The sequence below is a fragment of the Rana temporaria genome, chromosome 1 (assembly GCF_905171775.1).
Source record: "Rana temporaria chromosome 1, aRanTem1.1, whole genome shotgun sequence".
In the NCBI taxonomy this organism is placed as follows: domain Eukaryota; kingdom Metazoa; phylum Chordata; class Amphibia; order Anura; family Ranidae; genus Rana; species Rana temporaria.
In genome coordinates, this window is record NC_053489.1 from 578,479,367 (window position 1) to 578,502,475 (window position 23,109).

A 23,109-nucleotide genomic window follows, 5' to 3' on the forward strand; every position below is an offset into this window, starting at 1 on the left:
TTGGATGGAAATGTCCTCCTAATGTCTTCCACATGTTGACTTTGTTCTTTGAAGGTTTGGGAAGATTTTGATTTCTAAATGACTGTTGCACAGAAAAATCTAAGTGGCAGAACATTAGGGATGAGTAAAATTGTTTCCAATCTCTTTTTATTGATTTTTAAGAACAATTTATACCAATACATGTACATACTACTATATAAAGTTAAATATGTCATGTGTCTTTAACAAAGGGAAATAATCTCTCATAGTGAATCCTATCTAATAATACTATATCAATCCATGATTCTTTTATCATTTACATAGAATTAATTGTGTTGTCTAACATTCATTCATCACCAACATTTAGACTGTAAAGCTGTGTACACACGATCAGTTTGTCCGATGAAAACAGACCGATGGACTGTTTTCATCTGACAAACAGATCGTGTGTGGGCCCCATCGGTCTTTTTTCCATTAGTGTTAAAAATAGAACATGTTTTACATTTTTCCTATGGATAAAAAAAAACAATAGAAAAATCTATTCGTCTGTGTGGAACTCCATCGGAGAAAAATCCACACATGCTCAAAATCAAGTCGACGCATGCTCGGAAGCATTGAACCTAATTTTTCGGCTCGTCGTAGTGTTGTACATCACCGCGTTTGGCAGGGTCAGATTTTTGACTGATGGTTTGTAGGCAAGACTGATGAAAGTCAGCTTCATCGGATATCCGATGAAAAAATCCATCGGATTAGAGTCCATCAGATATCCGATCGTGTGTACAGGGCTTTACAATATCTAATATGTATATACAATATACAAAAAATATTTTATAACACAAAACCAAGGGTGCGGTACATTCGCTTTCATAAATATTGTAAAAAAATTGCAGAGGACCGGAACTCTTCCCAATGTTGCCATATTTTTGGAGTTTGATTACTTAATTTCTCTTCAGTCCTTATTTCCTCCATATGTTGTATTTCGCTCATCTCACAAACCCATTCTATTATTGTAGGGCTTTTTGCTTTCGACAATTTCGAGCTATTATTGTCCTTGTAGCTGTTATCATATGGTGAAGGATGTCTGTCCTAATAGTTATCATTGATCCTGGAATAATGGGAAATATTGAGACATTAATACTTGGTTGTATTTCAGAACATGACACCAACCGATGGAAATCTTGTACCAGAAGTCCTTCACCATTGGACTTTAATACCAAATATGTGTCATTGTTCCTCTATCATTAAGACATCTCCAACATGTTTCCGAGTGGCTTCCATTTATTTTATATAACTCTACTGGGCTCCAATACCATCTCATCATTATTTTATAGTTTCTTTCTTGATGTTTAACCACTTTGGACAGTTGTCAAAGACAATGCTTTGTTCCATTCTAATAGTTTTATCACACTCTCTATTTCATTTTCCCATTTTCTCATACATGTTAATTCATTGGGAGGTGCAGAAGGGAGTAGAAGTTTATATATAGTTGAAAGATTATGGGTCGATCTCTGTTGCTTTATTAATAATTTCTCAAAACTAGTTAATGGTCTATCAATCAAGGAAGGCTGTATATTGGATCCAATGTATGTATTTAACTGCTGCTATCGCATCCACTTATGTTTATGTTCAGGCCCTAGATCGACTAGTCGAGGAAGCTTGCCCTCCACTAGGATCTGGGCTATCCTTATATTCTCAGTCCTGTTCCATTTGAGAAAATGTATACCTTCCATTGCTCGTGGAAAATCAGGGTTAGAAAATAAAGGAGTCATTGGTCCGATCAGGGTGGAAAGGCATCTCCTTTTCAACATTATATTCCATATTTTCAAAGTGGATAAATACAAAAAGCTTTAGTTCTTTTTTCCCAGGTCGAAACTGGGGTTTAATCCATGGGAGGGATTTAAGTTGCAAACCGGTAATATCTTCCTCTAAAGTTACGCATTGTTTATATTTTGTATTGTGGTTCCAATCTATAATCCTAATGCAAGTATATTGTATTGGGATGAGCAAAATTGAAAAATGAAGGTGTTTTTGGTGTTTTTAAGGATGCAATAAGCTTTAAAGGATAAGCTCAGTTTTCATAAGTTATACCAATATTCAGGGTGTAACATGTTATGAAATGACCGCCTCCCTTATCCCCCACTTTGACAGCTAGCGGGGGGGGGGTCTTCTCCCCCTGTCCGCGTCACTCATACACAGTGTTCTGTGAAAGTCAGCGGCTGTCAGCTTGTAGTTCTCAATGAACTACCACGTTGTAATGCATTTCCCTGTAAAAGGCATCATCTGGGGTTGGAGGTTCCTTCAACCCCAGATGATGCCTTTTACAGGGAAACGTGTCAGGTGGATACAGGAGTTGTAACGTCACTACGTTTTTAACCTGTTGGTTTATTCGGCGGTCAGTTCATATCTTTACTGCTTGATTTTATTTTGTATTTTGTAAAAGCAATATTTTTTAAATACCCAATAAATAGTGTGACAATACTGCACGATGAGCCCCTTGCTTTCTTTTGCATGAGTTTCCTATTGCTACCTGGGGGAAAGATACAGTGCACTCGAGGTGTGTATACTGGGATAAGTGTGTGTGTAGGCTGGGACGCTGACCATAAAACGCAGGATCCAGTCTGAGACGAGCAGGTGTTAGGACGAGATCGGCTTTCCTATGGAGACCTCTGTGTTCTATGCTTTTCACGATCTCCTATAATTTAGAGATCATGAATATCTGGTAAGAGGCTAGCATTTCACTAATTTACCAATTTATTTAAAATAACGAATGACCCCAAAAACGAAAAAACAAACAAACAAAAAAACAATGAAATGAATACAAATACATTTTTTGGCAGTGCACATGTCTTATATGGACACTGTTTATAATATTGTATTATACTTTTTTGGTTTATATAGCTTGATTGGTCACATTTTGTTATGTTTAGGTTGATACATTTGTAGACCTTTTTTCACTCATTTTTATTTTTTTCACACTTCATTGTTGGTTCTCGGGTAGCAGAATCTTAGCGCAATCGTTTTAATTGTTTTCCACCATTTTTTATCCTGTATTCGTGATTTTAAACGTGCAGCAGTCTGTTTTCTTTTAGAGTGCGTGGTTTACTAATTATACAGTGCCTTAAAAAAGTATTCATAACCCTTGAAATTTTCCACATTTTGTCATGTTACAGCCAAACATGTAAATTTATTTAATTCGGATTTTATGTGATAGAAGCTTTGATCTCAGCCATTCCATTGTAGCTCTTGCTCTATGGTTAGGGCCGTTGTTCTGCTGGAAGGTGAATCTCCGCCCCAATCTCAAGTCTTTTGCAGGTTCTAATGCCTTGTACACACGGCCGGTTGTCACTCCCTAGCAGTTTTCTCTACAAAAAAACGTCCTCGTCGCGAAAAACGGTTGTGTATGGTTTTCCCAGGGGAAAAAAACGTGCATGCTCAGAATCAAGTATGTTGTACGTCACCACGCTTTGGTCGGAAGGTTGGTCTGGAGGAGCTGCAGGGGAATCACGTATCACTGCAAGTCAGGCTGGAGGGGAATCACGTCGGGAAACGCGTAGTTTTTTTTTCCTGCCGAGAAAAATGGTTGTGTGTACGAGGCATAACAGGTTCTCGTCTAATATTACCCTGTATTTGGCTCCATCTATCTTCCCATCAACTCTGACCAGCTTCCCTGTCCCTGCTGAAGTAAAACATCCCAACAACTTTATGCTGCCACCACAATGTTTCACAGGGAAGGTGGTGTGTACAGGGTGATGTGCAGTGTTAGTTTTCTGCCACAGGTAGCTTGTGTATGCAAGTCAGGCTGGAGGGGAATCACGTCGGGAAACGCGTAGTTTTTTTTTCCTGCCGAGAAAAATGGTTGTGTGTACGAGGCATAACAGGTTCTCGTCTAATATTACCCTGTATTTGGCTCCATCTATCTTCCCATCAACTCTGACCAGCTTCCCTGTCCCTGCTGAAGTAAAACATCCCGACAACTTTATGCTGCCACCACAATGTTTCACAGGGAAGGTGGTGTGTACAGGGTGATGTGCAGTGTTAGTTTTCTGCCACAGGTAGCTTTTTGCTTTTAGGTCAGAAAGTTAAATTTTGGTCTCATCTGACCAGAGCACATTCTTCCGCATGTTTGCTGTGTCCCCCACATGGCTTTCTCACAAACTGCAAACAGGACTTCTCATTGCTTTCTTTCAACAATGGCTTTCTTCTTGCCACTCTTCCATAAAGGCCAGATTTGTGGAGTGTGCGTCTAATAGATCTCCTGTGGACAGATTTTCCCACCTGAGCTGTGGATCTCTGCAGCTCCTCCAGAGTTACCTTGGGCCTCATGGCTGCTTCTCTGATGCGCTCTTGGTCCTTCCTGAGAGTTTAGGTGGAAGGCCATGTCTTGGTAGGTTTGCAGTTGTGCCATACTCTTTCCATATTCAGATGATGGATTGAACATTGATCCGTGAGATGATCAAAGCTTTGGTTATTTTTTTGTAACATAATGCTTTAAACGTCTCTGCAACTTTATCCCTGACCTGTCTGGTATGTTCCTTGGTCTCTTCACCATGCTGTTTGTGCTCTAAGGTTCTCTAACAAACCTCTGAGGGCTTCACAGAACAGCTGTATTTATACTGAGATCAAATTACACACAGGTGGACTTTATTTACTAATTAGGTGACTTCTGAACACAATTGGTTCCTCTAAATTTTAGTTAGGGTTATCGGAGTAAAGGGGGCTGAAAACAAATGCACGCCACCCTTTTCAGATATTTATTTGTAAATAAAAATTTAAAACCATTTATCATTTTCCTTCTACTTCACAATTATGTGCTACTTTTTGTTGGTCTATCACATAAAATCCCAATAAAATTTGTTTACGTTTCTGGTTGTAACATGGCAAAATGTGGAAAATTTCAAGGGGTATGAATACTTATTCAAGGCACTGTATATAGCTTAGTATCCACTAACAGCTTCAGAGTCGTTTGCAGTTTAAAGGATCTGTCACTCCTAAAAAAAGTCCTTCCTGTGTAGGAGGGGTTATATAAGGGAGGACTTGCTGTTTGACTATCTGCCATTGTCCATCCACCAGTAGGTGGCGTATAACCCATATAGTCATTATTATGGTTGCTCTGTGTCCCGTGATGTACTCCAAGAAAAGGATTTTACAGGTAAGTATGACAAAAAAAATCCTATTTTCAAGGCACTGTATACAGTGAAAGTATTCGTACCCCTTGAAATTTTCTACATTTTGCCATGTTCCAACCAAACATGTAAATGTGTTTTATTTGGGATTTTATGGGATGGACCAACATAAAGTGGCACATAATTGTGAAGTAGAAGGAAAGTGATAAATGGTTTTCAATTTTTTTTACAAATAAATATCTGAAAAGTGTGGCGTGCATTTGTATTCGGCCCCCTTTACCCTAATACTCCTAATTAAAATCTATTTGAACCAATTGCCTTCAGAAGTCACCTAATTAGTAAATAGAGTCCACCTGTATGTAATTTAATCTCAGTAAAAATACAGCTGTTCTGTGAAGCCCTCCGAGGTTTGTCAGAGAACCTTCGTGAATTAACAGCATCATGAAGGCCAAGGAACACACCAGACAGGTCAGAAAAAAGTTGTGGAGAAGATTAAAGCAGGGTTGGTTTATAAAAAAAAAATATCCCAAGCTTTGAACAGATCACGGAGTACTGTTCAATCCATTATCCAAAAATTGAAAGAGTAAGGCACAACAGAAAACCTATCAAGATATGGCCATCCACCTAAACTGTTAGGCAGGGCAAGGAGAGCAATAATCAGAGAAGCAGCCAAAAGGCCCATGGTAACTCTAGAGGAGCTGCAGAGATCCACAGCTCAGGTGGAAGAAATCTGGCCTTTACAGAAGAGTGGCAAGAAGAAAGCCATTTTCAAAAAAACATAAGAAGTCCTGTTTGCAGTTTGCGAGAAGCCATGTGGGGGTCACAGCAAAACATGTGGCAGAAGGTACTCTGGTCAGATGAGACCAAAATTGAACTTTTTGGCCTAAAAGCAAAGCGCTGTGTGTTGGGGAAAAATAACACTTTGCATCACCCTGTACACACCATCCCCACCGTGAAACATGGTGGTGGCAGCATCATGTTGTGTTGATGGGAAGCTGGTCAGAGTTGATGGGAAAATGGATGGAGCTAAATACAGGGCAATCTTAGAAGAAAACCTGTTAGAGTCTGCAAAAGACTTGAGACTGGGGCGGAGGTTTACCTTCCAGCAGGACAACGACCCTAAAATACAGCCAGATCTACAATGGAATATTTTGGATCAACGCATATTCATGTGTTAGAATGGCCCAGTCAAAGTCCAGACTTAAATCCAATTGAGAATCTGTGACAAGGCCTGAAAATAGTTGTTCAGTTGCTCGTCATCCAATCTGACAGAGCTTATAGGGGTTGTAAAGCTTTGTGTTGTTTCACCTTAATGCATCCTATGCATACGGCCGCCGGCTGTATCACATGAGAGCGCGCCTGTAAGCTAACCCCCTTGGGAGAGTGCTTTCCAGAGGGGGGTTAGTTCTTGCGGGGACCCCAGAAGACGAGGATCGGGGCTACTCTGTGCAAAACTAACTGCACAGTGGAGGTATGTATAGCATGTTTGTTATTTAAAAAAAAAAAAAAAAAACATACAAACCCTTGCTATTTTGCAAAAAAGAATGGGCAAAAATGTCACTCTCTAGGTGTGCAAAGCTGGTAAAGTCATGCGTAAAAAGACTTGCAGCTGTAATTGTAGCAATAGGTGGTTCTACAAAGTATTGACTCGGGGGGGGGGGGGGGGGGGCTGAATACAAATACGCGCCACACTTTTCAGATATTTATTTGTAAAGAATTTTGACAACCATTTATCATTTTCCTTCCACTTCACAATCATGTGCCACTTTGTGTTGGTCTATCACATAAAATCCCAATAAAATACGTTTGTTTTTGGTTGTAACATGACAAAATGTGGAAAATTTCAAGGGGTATGAATACTTTTTCAAGGCACTGTACGTAAATAAAATAAAAATAAAAATTGAACTGCTGCAACTACCTAACTTAATCATTATATCACTGATTTATTCACCATTCATTTAAATACACAAATACCAGAAAGATCACTGACATTTTTATAATTTTTTTTACGACAAAGGGCACAATTTGTAGGAAAGTGCTTAGGCTAAATTCACGCTTTTTTGAAGTTTATTTTCTTTCTTTACTTTTTGAGTTCAGGTCCCCTCTAAGTACTAGAGTTAGGTTATGTCTGAATTTGAAGGGTACGGTTAGGTGTAAGGTTTAAGGTTAATAGTCATATAGTCACCTGTCTGTACAATTTGGCGTCCACATCTGGCTTGATAAGACATAAATGTTGTCGGTTACGTCAGACAGCATTATCTGTGGGCAGCATGCTTACATGATACAGTCAGATTTCATGTTACTATCTAACAAGAAAACACATGTTGTTCCACAGTTCATTTGTTTGTAAGTGGAAGGTTAAAAAAGTATTATTGTAAGTTGGAAACGGCCTAGTCATGTAGCCTCCCAATGGCTTAAGCAAAATGATTAGTTTATTGTACAACAAATCGCAGAAAAATCATTAAAGAAACTGATACTAATGACATTATAATTGATAGAAGAATCTGTAGTAGCACATTAATCTTGATTTCCATCAACACAAATGACATCTATGTACTTATTCATGCATTTGAAAAGAATGGCATCAAGCCACTACAACAGCACAAATGTTTCTCAAAATCCAAAGCAGATGTTAATAAACCACACCTAAATATATCCCCGAATGGATGTGCAGCTGCCTGAAAGTGTGTTCAGGAGACTTACTTTGTATTCCAAGGAGTAAGGCAACACTTCCATGTAAACTCAATAAGAAAGATCATTATCCAGTGAATTCCAGCTGGTGTGCTATACACTCCACCACATTCAGCCAAACATGTATCTTCCAATAGGTGTTAATTTACAATGTATGTACTCTAGTATATATTGCCAAGGGGTGGAGACACAATATAACTGTGCTAGTTATATCACAGTGGTTAGTAGTAACAATCACTCTATTTTCCAATATAGGGATCTTTCTCACAATCAGAGATGAGCAAGTGATCCAGAGTTCAGGAGCTAGAAAGTCTAAATTAGGCCTTGTTCACACTGGCGTTGTTCTGTGCAATAGGCCATGAACACAGAGTGCGTTTGGAGACATGCACCTGCATGACCATCTAATTGGGGTCAATGTCTTTGTCAGTGCAGCCATTGCGTCCTAATAAAAAAATAAAATGGGACAATCTGCACGCAGAAACACAGAACACCTGTGTATCTCATGCAGACATGGTCTTTCGCACAAAATGTACACTAGGGCCGCGTACACACGGTCGGTCCAAACCGATGAAAACGGCCTGAAGTCCAGTTTCATTGGTTTAAACCGACCGTGTGTACGGCCCATCGGTCCCTTGTCCTTCGGTCAAAAATTTTAGAACTTGCTTTAAAATCGAACCGATGGACCGCTGCCCGATGGGTCCAAACCGATGGTTAGTACACAAAAGCATCGGTTCAAAACCCGTGCATGCTCAGAATCAAGTCGACACGTTTTTTTCAGCACGTCGTGTGTTTTACGTCACCGCGTTCTGACGCGATTGGTTTTTGAACTGATGGTGTATACGCACATGAGACCATCAGGCCACTTCAGCGGTGAACCGATGAAACCGGTCCGTCGGACCATTCTCATCGGTTTGGATCGACCGTGTGTACGCGGCCTTAAAGTATAACTAAGGACAAATATATATATATTTTTTAGTTGTGGATAGAGTGTAGAGGGATTATAACCACTGTCAGTTTTTATTGTCTGTTCCCCCGTTAAGTTAATTATCATTGAAAGTAAAATAATATCCCAGATTTTGGGATGTCCCCAGAAAATGAATAGCAGAGACATCTTCCAATGGGGACCTGGGGGTCCCCAAAGAATTCTCTTAATTTCCAAGGATTTTCTCTCACTTCCTGTTTGACTATGGGACAGGAAGTGAAATCTCGGCAATCGGACACAGATGGTGAAAAAACAATCTGACGGGTTATAACCCTCCCTTATCCAAAATGAAAAAAATGTTTTGCCTATAGTTCTACTATAACTACACTTGTGTGAATGAGGCCTTAGAAGCTAACAGGCAGTTTTACTGAGGCATGGTTCCTCTGGAATAATTAAAAAATAAACTTTAAAGCAGAAGTCTGATCAAACTAATGTTCATTTCCTCCTGTCACCTAGGGGACATGCATGTAAATTTTGTTCATTTACAATAGGTGCTATAGATGCTGAGTTAGTGTGATTGACAGGTAGCTATTTGCATTTAGACAAACACAACAGGTGCTTGGTCACAGCAGTGTGTTAGCAACAAAGCCTATCTGGAGCTGCAATATACAAATGCCCACAAATTGGGCTTCTGACAGGGGTGAAGCTGGTAGGCATTAATCGGAGAGAAAAATAATGAATTTACTGCACAATTATGCAACAAGATAAAATACACAAAGAGATAAGAATTGCTGCTTTAATCACTAGATCATTAGATAACATTTCATTCTGTGCATATTCTGGACATTTCATCTGCCATGCACATGGCTCTCCTTTCTTCTGGTAATACTTTCCACTGTTCTTAGGCTAGTACAAGTGATGTTACTGAAGGAAATAAGACAGCCCACCTTGGATAAGCTGTGCAGTGTAAACTGTTTGATGCACTGCATAGAAGTGATCATTCTATTCTTTTTACTGATGCAAAAGGATTGCATTGCTTTTGACTAATAGCTGCCTTATAGCTTCAGAAACAAGTAAAGTAGTAACATTTTTAAATCTAAAAAGCTTTGAATAAGGAACTGCAGAGCTTCTGTTTAGAGTGCTTCAATTGAGTCACTTTTGCATAATCATCTTGGCCTTGTCACTGTATTACTCCTATAGCTACAGCACCGATTCTGAAAACAAAACACAAAATAAATGTATATAATATAAAACTGCCCCTTTTTTTAGTTTAATCAGTTCACTGATAACTCATGTAAGTCAATGTTCATCACATCTGAACATATTTATCTCTGCTTTTAAGTGGATCTCAGCCTTTAAGACAGCTATGCTCTCTCTGCTTTAACAATGTTGTTTGAGATCAAGTGACCTGCCAAGCCTTACGTTTTTCTCTGAAACACGAGCAGGCCTGGATCATAATTTGAAATCTCTCCATCTAATTTACCAGGCAGCAGCTCTTTAGTTCGGCTTTCAATCTGCAGCCAACTCCAGCAGACTGGGTATCATTTAACATTGTGGGGCAGCGAGGTAATTTATCATCTGGTTAGCATTTAGTTAAACGGCTTCAACTGAGATTTCTCTATTGTATAGCAGTGTGCCTTGATTCGTCAAGCTCAGTCATTTCCACTGTAATAAGTGTCAGAAAAATTTGCATGGAAGATTGAGCCTCCAACTCTTGGCTTTGTAGTGCCCAAATCAAACATATGGGCAAGTGCCACAGGGCAAACTCTTCCAGTCAACTGAACGTGTCTGGAAGATGGTTGCACTGCTTTATATGGTATGCTCATTAGACTGGGCTCTGTACTATTGGGGCACTGTAAATAAAGCTTGAAAGTATTAAAATGTCAGTGATCCCAAGGCAGACTATATAAATAACCAACATGTTAGAGAGGAGGGTTTGCAGTACAGTGCTGGATAAACATACTGAAAAATGCCTTTCAACTTTGTTGAGTCACGTGATCAAATGTTCAAGTGCCGCCTACAGCAATGTCAAATATATAAAGACAAATTCATGGAAAGATTAAAAGCTACAAATCCAGAAATAATTTTTCAGCTAGTACATCTATCTGGAATATGTGTTTTTCTGTTAAGCTGAAATTGGGTTTGGGGGGCACCTACTCTTAGGCTCCATGCACACTGGCCTAAAAATCACAGCTTCTACAGGAGTTTTGTGTAGACGCAGCTCAATGTTATCCTATGCGTCTATGCACATTAGGACGATTACAGGCATATTTTGAACTCAACGTTTAGAGGCAGGAAAAAAAAAAACCTTCTGGTTTGCATTTCTGATTGGAGCTTACTGGCAGAAAAAACTCAAAACTTTCCTAAACTCATTTAAACTTTGTACAACAAATGCTCTATATTATGTTTTTTTTCTGCCAAAGGAACTGGCATTTTTTTGTAAGCCAGTATGCATAGAGCCTTACAAATAATAGAATGGCAAGATACTGATATGAACCTACAGGAGGGAGAGAGCCCATGGTGAACAGCCTGACAATGTTCATAAGTAAATCAGAGTAAGCTAAAGTGGTAGTATAGAGTTTGCTGAATTCCAGGGATGGGGAACGATTGTGAGAAAATGCTGTATACCTCAATGTGCCTGCAGAAAAGCTAGGGGCTTATTTTCTTTCTATAACATCTAGATGACATAATGGGGGTTATTTACTAAAGGCAAATCCACTTTGCACTACAAGTGCAAAATGCACTTGAAATTGCACTGAAAGTGCACTTGGAAATACAGTCGCTGTAGATCTGAGGAGGACATCATTTCAGATCTTTCCCTACAGTGACTGCACTTCCAAGTGCACTTTCGGTGCAATTTCAAGTCGAGCAAAGGTTTACAGTACTAATTTTGGAATAAGAAACTCAGCTTCTGCAGGGTAAAGGCAGGATAAAGAATGCACACAGTTTTTTGTAGGACAAGTGTAGGGGATTGACATTATGGCAAGAATCTGATTTGATGGGAGTGGATGAAATGTACTAGAAAGGCACAGAATCCACACTTTTTTACCTTTAGTACACATTACACCCATATTCCAGATGTGGCATGTTATTTATGCAGCAGCTTCGCAAACCCCCCCCCCCCCTCTGTGACAGCGTGCAGGGATTCCTCTCCCCACACACCTGTCACAATTTTAAAAACAGCTCAGCTCCGCACACAGCACGTCATTCTTTCACAGATCTGTGAATGAATCAACTGCGACAGATATCTTGTAGTTCTCGATGACGTACCAGGGCACTCATCAGCACCCTCATAGTTCACTGACGCTTCCTGCAGCTGAGTAACTGTCTGTATGAAGGTACGGACAGTCAGCTGTCAGGAGCCTGACATTGCACCCACAATTTGCTGATTGTGGGTGCAATGCTTTGCAGACTCCATGGTAAAAAAATAATAAATCCACATTTTTTTTACATCCACATTTATTAGTAGTTTTATTTATTTTTTTGCAAAAGGTGAACTTAGCATTTAAATGTTGGAGAAGGGGCATGGGTGTGTCTGGGTTCTTTGAGACTGGGTAGTCATTGGGCAGGTTAGAAGATAGAGGGGTTCATTAGGAGGGAGGGTAGGATCTATACTCATGTTCTTTGAGGTGAGAATTCATATGGAAGAAATGGGTAGTGTATTTAGGCAGTATAATTCTAACAATTTATACAGCACATCCCATACTGCACATTCACATGAGTCCTTCCCCTTCCCCTCAAGGAGCTTGCAGTCTAAGGGCCAGATTCACAAAGGAGTTACGACGGTGTATCTCCAGATACGCCTTCATAACTCTGAGTGCAGGCCGTCGCAACTCGGCGCCTGATTCATAAATTCAGATACGCCTAACAGTTGCCTAGATACGAGCGGCGTAAGTCTCCTACGCCGTCGTATCTTAGGGTGCATATTTCCGCTGGCCGATAGGTGGCGCTTCCGTATATTTCCACGTTGAATATGCTAATTAGCTAGATACGCCAATTCACAAACGTACGTGCGCCCGGCGTATTAATATACGTCGTTTACGTAAGACATACGCCGGCGTAAAGTTACCCCTCATAAAGCAGGGGTAAGTCATGTAAGGTATGGACGTCGGAAACGTACGAACAGCGTCGTATTTTACGTTGTTTTTTGCGTAAGTTGTCCGTGAATGGGGCTGGACGTAAGTTACATTCACGTCGAAAGCATTGACTATTTGCGTAATTTTGAGCATGCGCACTGGGATACGTTCACGGACGGCACATGCGCCGTTCGTTAAAAATGTCAATCACGTCGGATCACGAATCATTAGCATAAAACACGCCCACACTAGCCTACTTTGAATTACGCGGGCTTACGCCGGCACAGTTACACTACGCCGCCGTAACTTTGGGCGCAAGTTCTTTGAGAATACGGGACCTGCCTCACTAAGTCACGGCGGCGTAGTGTATCTGAGATACGCTACGCCCGCCTATAGATAGGCGCGTCTACGAGAATCTGGCCCTCAGACTCTTATGTTACATGCATAAACACATAATAAAGCCAACTTGGAAAGCATCCAATTAACCTACAAGTATGTCTTTAGGTTTGTTGAAGGAAACATGCCAAACCATGCAAATAGTGTCCTGATTAGATCTTAAACCAGATAAGCATGTGTTCAGGTTCTGTGGGGGTGGAGAATTGTAAGGCAGGATCTGTGTAAAAGGTATATTCAGGTTCTGTGGGGGTGGAGAATTGTAAGGCAGGATCTGTGTAAAAGGTATATTCAGGTTCTGTGGGGGTGGAGAATTGTAAGGCAGGATCTGTGTAAAAGGTATATTCAGGTTCTGTGGGGGGTGGAGAATTGTAAGGCAGGATCTGTGTAAAAGGTATATTCAGGTTCTGTGGGGGTGGAGAATTGTAAGGCAGGATCTGTGTAAAAGGTATATTCAGGTTCTGTGGGGGGTGGAGAATTGTAAGGCAGGATCTGTGTAAAAGGTATATTCAGGTTCTGTGGGGGTGGTGATTCCCTGGGTTGAGAACAGAAGATGTATTTAGGTTCTGTAAGAGTGTAGAGTTCTAGGTATGTTTGATTGAATGCTTGGCTTTTTTGTGTGTGTGTATATTGCACATATGTCTATTTTAGGGAGCTCGGAAAAATGTAGAATATACCATACAAAAGCCTCAAAAGACAGCTATACCGTTATATAAATATCCTTTTGTGATACCCTCACCCCCACTTAGTATACAATATATCAGGCTTCAGATGTATAGAGCTTCCCCCTATGTTCCCCGGCTTTGGGTGGTGATGGGCAGTGTTTAATTTTAATTTTCTTCTCATCAGTGGGTCTCCAGTACCATAGAGATGAATGCAAGAGCCCACTCTATCAAAGTGGGATGAGGGAAGTAGGAGTACATTGAGAGATTTTAAAAGGTACAGCTGCACTTTAATGCATGTAGGGATTAAAAAGCTTTACACCACTTTCTCAAAATAAAAAAAAATGCTCCTTCTGTATACATTCTCACATTGCTGATTTATCTATATTTATATATCATTTTGCAGTGTATAATATTTATATTACAACTAAGAAGGTAGGTTAAATTACATATTATGATGTTCAAAATCCTTTTAATAGGCTTTTGTTTCTTGGCTGTTAACTGATCTTCCCAGAGCCCATATAGTACAAATGAAACAGAAAGTCCTATAAAATATGTATAGATCAGCTGGGGTAACATTTCAGTATTACTCCAGCACTTCCTACCAATAACAATCCAAGACTGCTAGAAAAGATTTTATCCAGCCTGTGTCAATACCATTTCGATTGCATGTATTCCCTCAACTGCTCTACAGATATTTCCTGTGAATTTCTATCTGAATAATCTGTTATGTATATCATAAATAAACCTTACAAGGAATGTACAGGAAATATAAGCAGTGCGCATCATGTGCTGGCATGACTTTGCGTCTTAACATACAATAGATACCAAAATAATATAGCAAGACACATTGCAACCATAAAATATATATACAATTTTGTATGCATCATACATCTGGATTCTGCTATGAGGCTGACAGAACAGACAAAACAATTATTCATTCCACATCTGTAGATTTTTTTGGTATTGATGTATGTATGTACTGTGTGTGTGTGTGTATGTATATATATATATATATATATATATATATATATATATATATATATATATATAAAAATATATATATATATATAAATACACACCCCCCCTCCACAATTTTTTTATCAATTCAATATTAAACCCATCTACAGGACGAACAAATCTGCTTCTTTGCAGCACTTTACAATATAAAAGGGAGACAGTACAGTTAAAATACAATAAAATATAAGAGAGTTAAGAGGGCCCTGCTCATAAGAGCTTACAATCTAAGATTGTGGGCAAGTGGTACAAAAGGTTATATCTGTGGGGGACGAGCTGATGGAAGTGATAGAAAATTAATTGGAGGCGTGATAGGCATCCCTGAAGAAATTTGTATTTAGGAATCTCCTAAAGGCAGTCAGAATAGGAGATAGCCGGAAAATTTGGGATAAAGAGTTCCAGAGGATGGGAGAGGCTCTGGAGAAGTCCTGGAGATGAGCATGGGAGGAGGAGACCAGGGTGTTGGGGAACAGGGGGTATTGTGAGGACACTTTGGCAGTGGACCGTCCCTCTGCATTCTCATGTCCAGAACAGGGCTTTGGGCTCTGAATCAGTCTTGATAACGTCAGAGGACCACGGACCCTCAGATGGTAAGGAAGAAGAGCCTAGGGGGACCTGTCTTACAACTCAATGAAGCCTGCGGCATTGGAGGAGCAGCTAAGTAAAGATGCTTTATGTGGTCCCCTAAACCGAAACTGTTTCCAGTGTTTAGCTTTAACCCCTTCACGCTAACGTAATGCAAATATGCGGCCTTCGGCTTTAAGGTGTAGTACAGGGGTAATGCCTGCAGCTGCGGACATCACCCCGTTACCGCTCAGCTGTTATTACAAGCAGTGGGAGGGGAAGTCCCTCCCTCCCGCTGCCTTCCGTGGCTCGCCCGGGCTCCCCCATCTTGCCAAGTGGCCCGAGCCACCAGTCAACACATCCACCGGCTGGCCGGAGACCCGAACAATGCCAGAATCAGCTTTGATCAGGTCTCAAATCTAGTGACCCTGAAGCAATGTCATGACATCACCTCCAGTTTACCGAAGACTTAAAGGTGCTAGATTTAAAAAAAAAAAAAAATGCAGAATTCAAAACAGCATGGATGTCCCAAAAAATCCCTCCAGAACATGCCAAAGGAGAGTCATTGTCAGCAAACTATACTTTTTTTTTCCATCACCTAAATATTTACCTGATGAAAAAATAAAATAGAGTATGAAGGGAGAGGGGATACCTGATACATAACTTGTTGTCTATACCTTTTCTAGATGACACAGTGCAGCCCGATGTCAATTGGAGGTGGCTGCAAGTCTGTGTAAAGCTGGCCATACATTATACAATATTCTTCTTCAATTTCCTTTAGATTTACCTTCAACTATATAGTATAAAGCCCTGCCTGATTGCATACAAATTGAAAGTGTTTAGGTTTGACCTCATATTATATGGTTTTGGTAAATCTAAAGGAAAGTAGTACAAAAAAATTGTATAACGTATGGCTAGCTTAAAGCGGGGGTTCACCCAAAAATAATTTTTTAACATTACATTCAGCCAAGTTGTCCTAATGGCAATCGGCTGTTTTTTTTCCCCGTACATACCGTATTTCACCGCCGCATCCGGGTATGTCTTCTGCGGGACTGGGTGTTCCTATCTGATTGACAGGCTTCCGACCGTCGCATACAGCGCATCACGAGTTGCCGAAAGAAGCCGAACGTCAGTGCGGCTCTATACGGCGCCTGCGCACCGACGTTCGGCTTCTTTCGTCAACTCGTGACGCGTAGTATGCGATGGTCGGAGGCCTGTCAATCAGATAGGAACACCCAGTCCCGCAGAAGACATACCCGGAAGCGGCGGTGAAAATACGGTATGTACGAAAAAAACCCAAAAACAGCCGATTGTCATTAGGACAACTCGGCTGAATGTAATTGTGATGCATTTGCCTATATGTCTCAGTGTAATTCTCCCTGCTTGCCCTGTGTGATTCTGTCCTGGCTAACAGGCTATTGACGTGCTAATGTCCCCTCACTATTTCTAAAGGTTAATTGATCTATTGTGTTGTGTGAAGGAGATCTGTGTTTAAGTGGCTTGTGTTAATTATTCTGATTGCTTCATTGTGCTAATTATCTCTCTATATGCGGGGTCGAGCGGTCTAGTTAATGTATTCAGTACAACTAGTACTCAGCGTCATTTATGTCATTGTCTAAAGAAAATGTGTTTTCAGACTCAGCTCCGTCGTGTCTGCCTAATCATCTGTATGGAAGCCCCAGTGTGAGGGGGGCGGAGATTTTTCATTGTAACAGTTTTGGAAATGACATATAAGCTGTGTGATATAACATTAAAGTCTGTCTAGTTCTAGCAGTAAGCCTGGACTAATGTGTGGCTTAATGGGCGATCTCAGAAATATTCCTCCTAGTGGAATATTGGGTGACGTTCTTATGGAAGAAGGGAATCTTTGACGGGGATATCATACCAATACCGTCACAATTGGTTGGAAGCAGCGGGATTTTCCCTTCTACTCTCCTTTACACCCGGGATTCCAAGCAGACACTGGAAGAACTACTGGAAGTTCGTGGAAGGTTTGCTAGCAACAAAACCGAACGGGTCATCATAGCAGAATCAATGGAGATAGACCAGGAGGACGGGATTGCAGCAACGCCAGCAGTACAAGAGATGGAGACACCAGTGATTCAGGAGGAGGAATCGCCAGCCAACAAGCTAATGAGAGTGAAGCTAGCATGGTTCGGCCCGAACCCAATGCCGGATGTGGTGCTGAAAGTGATGGACCTGTTAGTAAACGCAGAGCTACAGTTAAAACTGGCAGCAGTCCAACAAGCAGCCGCACATTCTCCAAACAGTGAGTACAGCACAGCAGACGCAAGGAAGATTCCGTTTAGCGCTTTTAAAGCTTTTGATGAAAAGGACTGTGAGATTGATAACTACCTGGCAGACTTTGAGCGACAATGTAACCTGCACCGAATAGCTAGAAGAGACTGGGTTGCAATATTGTCAGGCAAACTGTCAGGCAAAGCTTCTGATGCTTTCCGGACCGTGCCAGATCAGGATATCCATAGCTACGCCAGGGTTAAAGAAGCGCTCCTGGCTCGTTATGCAGTAACCCCAGAGTCCCACCGACAGAAGTTCAGGGACTCACGCAAAACCACGAAAGACTCTTACGCGGAATGGGCATGCCAGTTGTCCCTGTCGGCCTCTAACTGGGTTAACAGCAGCCAGGCCACCACCGCAGAGGACATTTTGCAACTAATGCTCCTGGAGCAATTTTACAATCACATCCAGACGGACGTCAAAGATTGGGTGAGAGATCGCAGGCCCATGACTCTACCAGAGGCCGCAAAGTTGGCGGATGAATATGCGGATACTCGCAAGACAAACCAGGTCACATCACGGGTACAACCTCCACGACCAACGGTGCCCTCACACCCACCAGCCGCTAGATACCAACCTCCTAACAGACCGGTGACATCTAGCCCTCGCTATCCACGCCAGGAGGACAACGAACAACGCTGCTTCCGGTGCAAACAGCTGGGTCACTTCAAGCAGAATTGCCCCATGAACGACAACACCAGGTCAAATTGGTCTCAACCGGGGTACCGCCTACCAGCAGCAGCCCATTGTGTAGACTCGGCTTGGGATCTCCAGGAGCTGGGTCCGGAAGAACCATTGGACACCATTTACGAAGTCCTCACGGTACAATCTGGTATTACGGACAACAGGGAACACCATTGTCAGCTGCTCATGGGCGACAGCCATGAGCCGGAGGGGCCCTGGAGGGAGCTGGGCAGAAAGAGGCACCGCCGGCTACCCCCCAAGAAGAAGAGGTCCTGGAAGCCGTATAACAAGCTGACCTGGGAGGAGAAGAAGCGACTGGAGGAGAGGGAGTCGCAGCGGGCGTCCCAGATGCGGGCCGAGATGTTCGCCAAGGGCCCACCGGTGGCCCCTTACACCACCACCCAGTTCCTGATGATGAAGGACCACGTGGAGAGCCTGCAGAACATGAGCAAGCAGGAGCTGATCCGTGAGTACATAGAGCTGGAGGAGTGCATAAGCCGCATGGAGGAGGAGAACAACCACCTGAGGTCACAGCAGGCTGACCCCCCCAGGCTCCATGAACTGGAGATGGAGCTGGAGAAGCTCAAAGAGGAGAACTGGCGGCTGCGGAGGGAATAGAGGGTGGTTGACCCTATGGGGCCCTGATTCCTTCCCCCCCCCCCCCCGAACTCTGAGCACCGGTGCTACAGCATTTCAACAAATATAACTTTTTCTTTTTATGAATCTCCTGTGATTGTCACTTTCAGAGCCATAACCTGCCCCCTCCCATAGCGGGACACCTAGATGGCGGCGCACAGACCCATTCGCCGTCTTCACACTGACTTCTGGTGACTCTGCAGATCGCACAAAGACTTGGGGACTGAACGGCGTGTGATCTGACGACCCGGTGGCATACCTGAGTCTGAAGCAGTTGCCAAGGGAGGTCAGTCACGCCAAACGGAGTTAACCTCGGACTAAAAGCTCTGAACCCGTCAACCCTACTGGACCAGGGAAGGTCCAACCGGGTTTTCCGGAGCAGGGAGAAAAAGGGGGGCCATTGTGATGCATTTGCCTATATGTCTCAGTGTAATTCTCCCTGCTTGCCCTGTGTGATTCTGTCCTGGCTAACAGGCTATTGACGTGCTAATGTCCCCTCACTATTTCTAAAGGTTAATTGATCTATTGTGTTGTGTGAAGGAGATCTGTGTTTAAGTGGCTTGTGTTAATTATTCTGATTGCTTCATTGTGGTAATTATCTCTCTATATGCGGGGTCGAGCGGTCTAGTTAATGTATTCAGTACAACTAGTACTCAGCGTCATTTATGTCATTGTCTAAAGAAAATGTGTTTTCAGACTCGGCTCCGTCGTGTCTGCCTAATCATCTGTATGGAAGCCCCAGTGTGAGGGGGGCGGAGATTTGTCATTGTAACAGTTTTGGAAATGACATATAAGCTGTGTGATATAACATTAAAGTCTGTCTTGTTCTAGCAGTAAGCCTGGACTAATGTGTGGCTTAATGGGCGATCTCAGGAATTTTCCTCCTAGTGGAATATTGGGTGACGTTCTTATGGAAGAAGGGAATCTTTGACGGGGATATCATACCAATACCGTCACAGTAATGTTAAAAAATTATTTTTTGGGTGAACCTCCACTTTAAGTGTGCTCCACTCCAGCTGCTCTAGTTAAGAGTAAGCATATATACCTTTATAGTGTTTGTCAGTATACAGTTGAAATAGCAATCAGTTGCATAACATCCCAGTGCATATATTTTTCCAAAGATTGCTTCGATGCATAGCGGTGTGTTTATAAAATATTCAAAGAGCTCTTTAAACTGTGAAATCCCCTGTATTTTTGTTCTGTGTTAATGCCAACAAAATTGAATGATACTATATTTCTATCTACTCTAGGTCAGATGTTTTTCATTCTTAACAATAGCATGAATCGGAAAATACAACCTTATGGCCACTAGATGGAGCTGATGATCGTAGTAAAAAAATAATAATGTATTTCCTTTGATCCTCAGCTCTCTCTAGTGGCCAGAATGCAAACCTTTTCATAATTTCTCTTTTCTGTATGAATGAAAATATTTTTGCCCCCATTCTCACAAAACAAATATATCTGCAATTTCACAGGATGAATAACTCACACATTTTTTTTCAATAACTACGCCTCTTACTGTTTAGGAACTGTTATACTACTTGCTAAATGATTCCACAACAAACTTTTCTCTTAAATGTATACATCCAGGGGATGTAAAATAAGCAGGGCCTATGGGCAATAAAACTAGTCTGCAATTTATTTCTTCACTCACTTTGCTTCCTATAAGTTTTTTTTTTTTTTTTAGTTTATGCATTTTATATATTGACAGCAAAAAAAATATCAGTGATTGATTTACTACTTCATATTCTCCTTTTCTGCCGAATTTTTTTTTTCCCATCCCTGGCATTTTTTTCTGTACACTTCTGGTCCGCTCCTATAGGTTCTGTGAATGGTGTCAGGTGGCTGGAGGATGTAACTTTAGTGCATGCACAGGAGTTACACCATTAGTGGACACCAATGGCCGAAGTAAGAAAACATTGTTTGTAGAAGTGACGTTGGAAAATATGACGGTGGTGATAATGGAGCTGGGGGGGGGGGGAGATAAGGGGAAAGACAGAAAAGGGTAAACCCAGAGTTAAATCTGCATTAATGATGGTGCAGATATGCCGTACATACTTTCACATGTTTGCAAGCCCTGCCAGCTCTCGCCCACACAGTGGGCCAGATTCACGTAGATCAGCGGATCTATAGATCGGCTCGATCTACCTGATTTAAGATCCGCTCCCGCAAGTTTGGGAGGCAAGTGGGTAATTCACAAACCACTTACCTCCAAACTTGCGGCGGCGGATCGCAAATCCCCCGGCGGAATTCAAATTCCGCGGCTAGGGGGAGTGTACTATTTAAATCAGGCGCGTTCCCGCGCCGATTTAAATGCGCATGCGCCGTCCGCAAAATTTCCCGGCGTGCATTGCTCCCACTGACGTCGCTAGGACGTCAGTGGTTTCGACGCTTACGTAAACGACGTCCGTCCGTATTCGAGAACGACTTACGCAAACAACGTTAAAAAATTCAAATTCGACGCGAGAACGCCGGCTATACTTAACATTGGCTGCGCCTCATCGAAGCAGGGGTAAGTATACGCCGGGAAAGCCGCTACGGAAACGACGTAAGAACACTGCGTCTGGTCCGCGTACGTTCGTGAATTTGCGTATCTCGCTGATTTACATATTATTCAACGTAAATCAGCGGGAACGCCCCCGGCGCCATTTTCAAATTGAAAATAAGATCCGACAGTGTAACACAGTGTAACACTGTCGGATCTTAGCCATATCTATGCGTAACTGATTCTATGAATCAGACGCATAGATAGGACCAATGTAAGTCAGAGATACGACGGTGTATCTGTAGATACACCGTCGTATCTCTTTGTGAATCTGGCCCAATAGATCTGGTTAAAAAGGGAAAAACATCCGGCATTTGCCTTTACAGCTTGTCATTCAAACCATTTCTATAGACAAAAACTATTGATTTTGGTTTTAAATAGTGTAAAAGGGTTAGAATCCTTGTCTGTGTGTGCACTGGGGAGGATCACCCCAATATTTTTCCTAGTGACCATTGTCAGTACTAGGAAAATACAAAACAAGAGGTGATACAAAAATCTCCTAATGGGAACACTTGCTTTCCAACTGTCCAAGAGAGATTTCCTCTCAATCACTGTTGTGTCTCCAGGGCAAAAAGTGAGAACCCCCCCCCCCCCCCAGGGGCACAGATAGCATGAGAAAAAAAATGGTTTTAATCAAACCCTACACCAGCGAAAACTTCAACCCTCCCTAACAATGTTATATAACACTCTTTGGGGGGGGGGTTGTCAGAAATTAAAAGTGTTCCTGGCCTATACCAAAATGACGTGAACTGTTACCTGCAGCCTCCTGGGATACCCACGTCACGTGTCCGAGATGGCTGCAGGTACACTACGGCGCATGTGCTGCATTGTCAGGGGGAAGGTTGTCTATTCATGTTTTTTGTACAACCCCAAAAAAGCAGCTGGCCCCACTGGCAATGTCAAAAGGTGGCAGCGCTGGTCCAAGTATGTTAAGACAAAGAGGCAAATCCCTAGGCAATGTCACTGGATTGCCATGGTTGTGAGTATACTTTTAGAGAACAACCCAGCTATACAGGTAAAAGAGGAGGGGGGATTGGGAAGGGCAGTTGAGTTCCACTTTAAAAATAATTTTGGCTGTGGAGACATCTGGAGCAGTTTATAAAACTGTCCATTAAAACTGTCCAACCGTCCATTAGGGGAACAGGCCTAGCCTCCCCTTTCCATCGCTGCTGCCACTGCCTATTCATGCATCCAGCCCCTTTCAGGACACTGGGCGATTGAATTACAATTTGTTTTAAGAACCTTATTAGAGCCAGAGGCTCTAATAGGCTTCAAAATAAGGTGGACTCCGGAGGCAGAGCATTGTGTTCGGAGCCCACCCAGGTGTGTTAGAATAGCAAATTAATATTCGCTATTCTAGCACTGAACCTCCTCTCCGGCAATAAGGATGCACGGGTGTGAGACGCGTTTCCTAATTGGCCAAAAGGAGAATGATTGCCCGCAAAGGAGGAGGGAGGAGAAGAAAGCTACCTAGCAGGGGAAGTAGATTTCCGCCCGTAAGGCCTGCAGAGGCGAGCTG

The 23,109-nt window shown here is 42.1% G+C and overlaps 1 protein-coding gene across 1 annotated transcript in view; it reads left to right on the top strand.

Moving 5' to 3' along the window:
• Positions 1–23,109, top strand: part of SCFD2 (sec1 family domain containing 2) — a 653,104-nt gene that overhangs the window by 372,684 nt on the left and 257,311 nt on the right. The window lies entirely within an intron of this gene.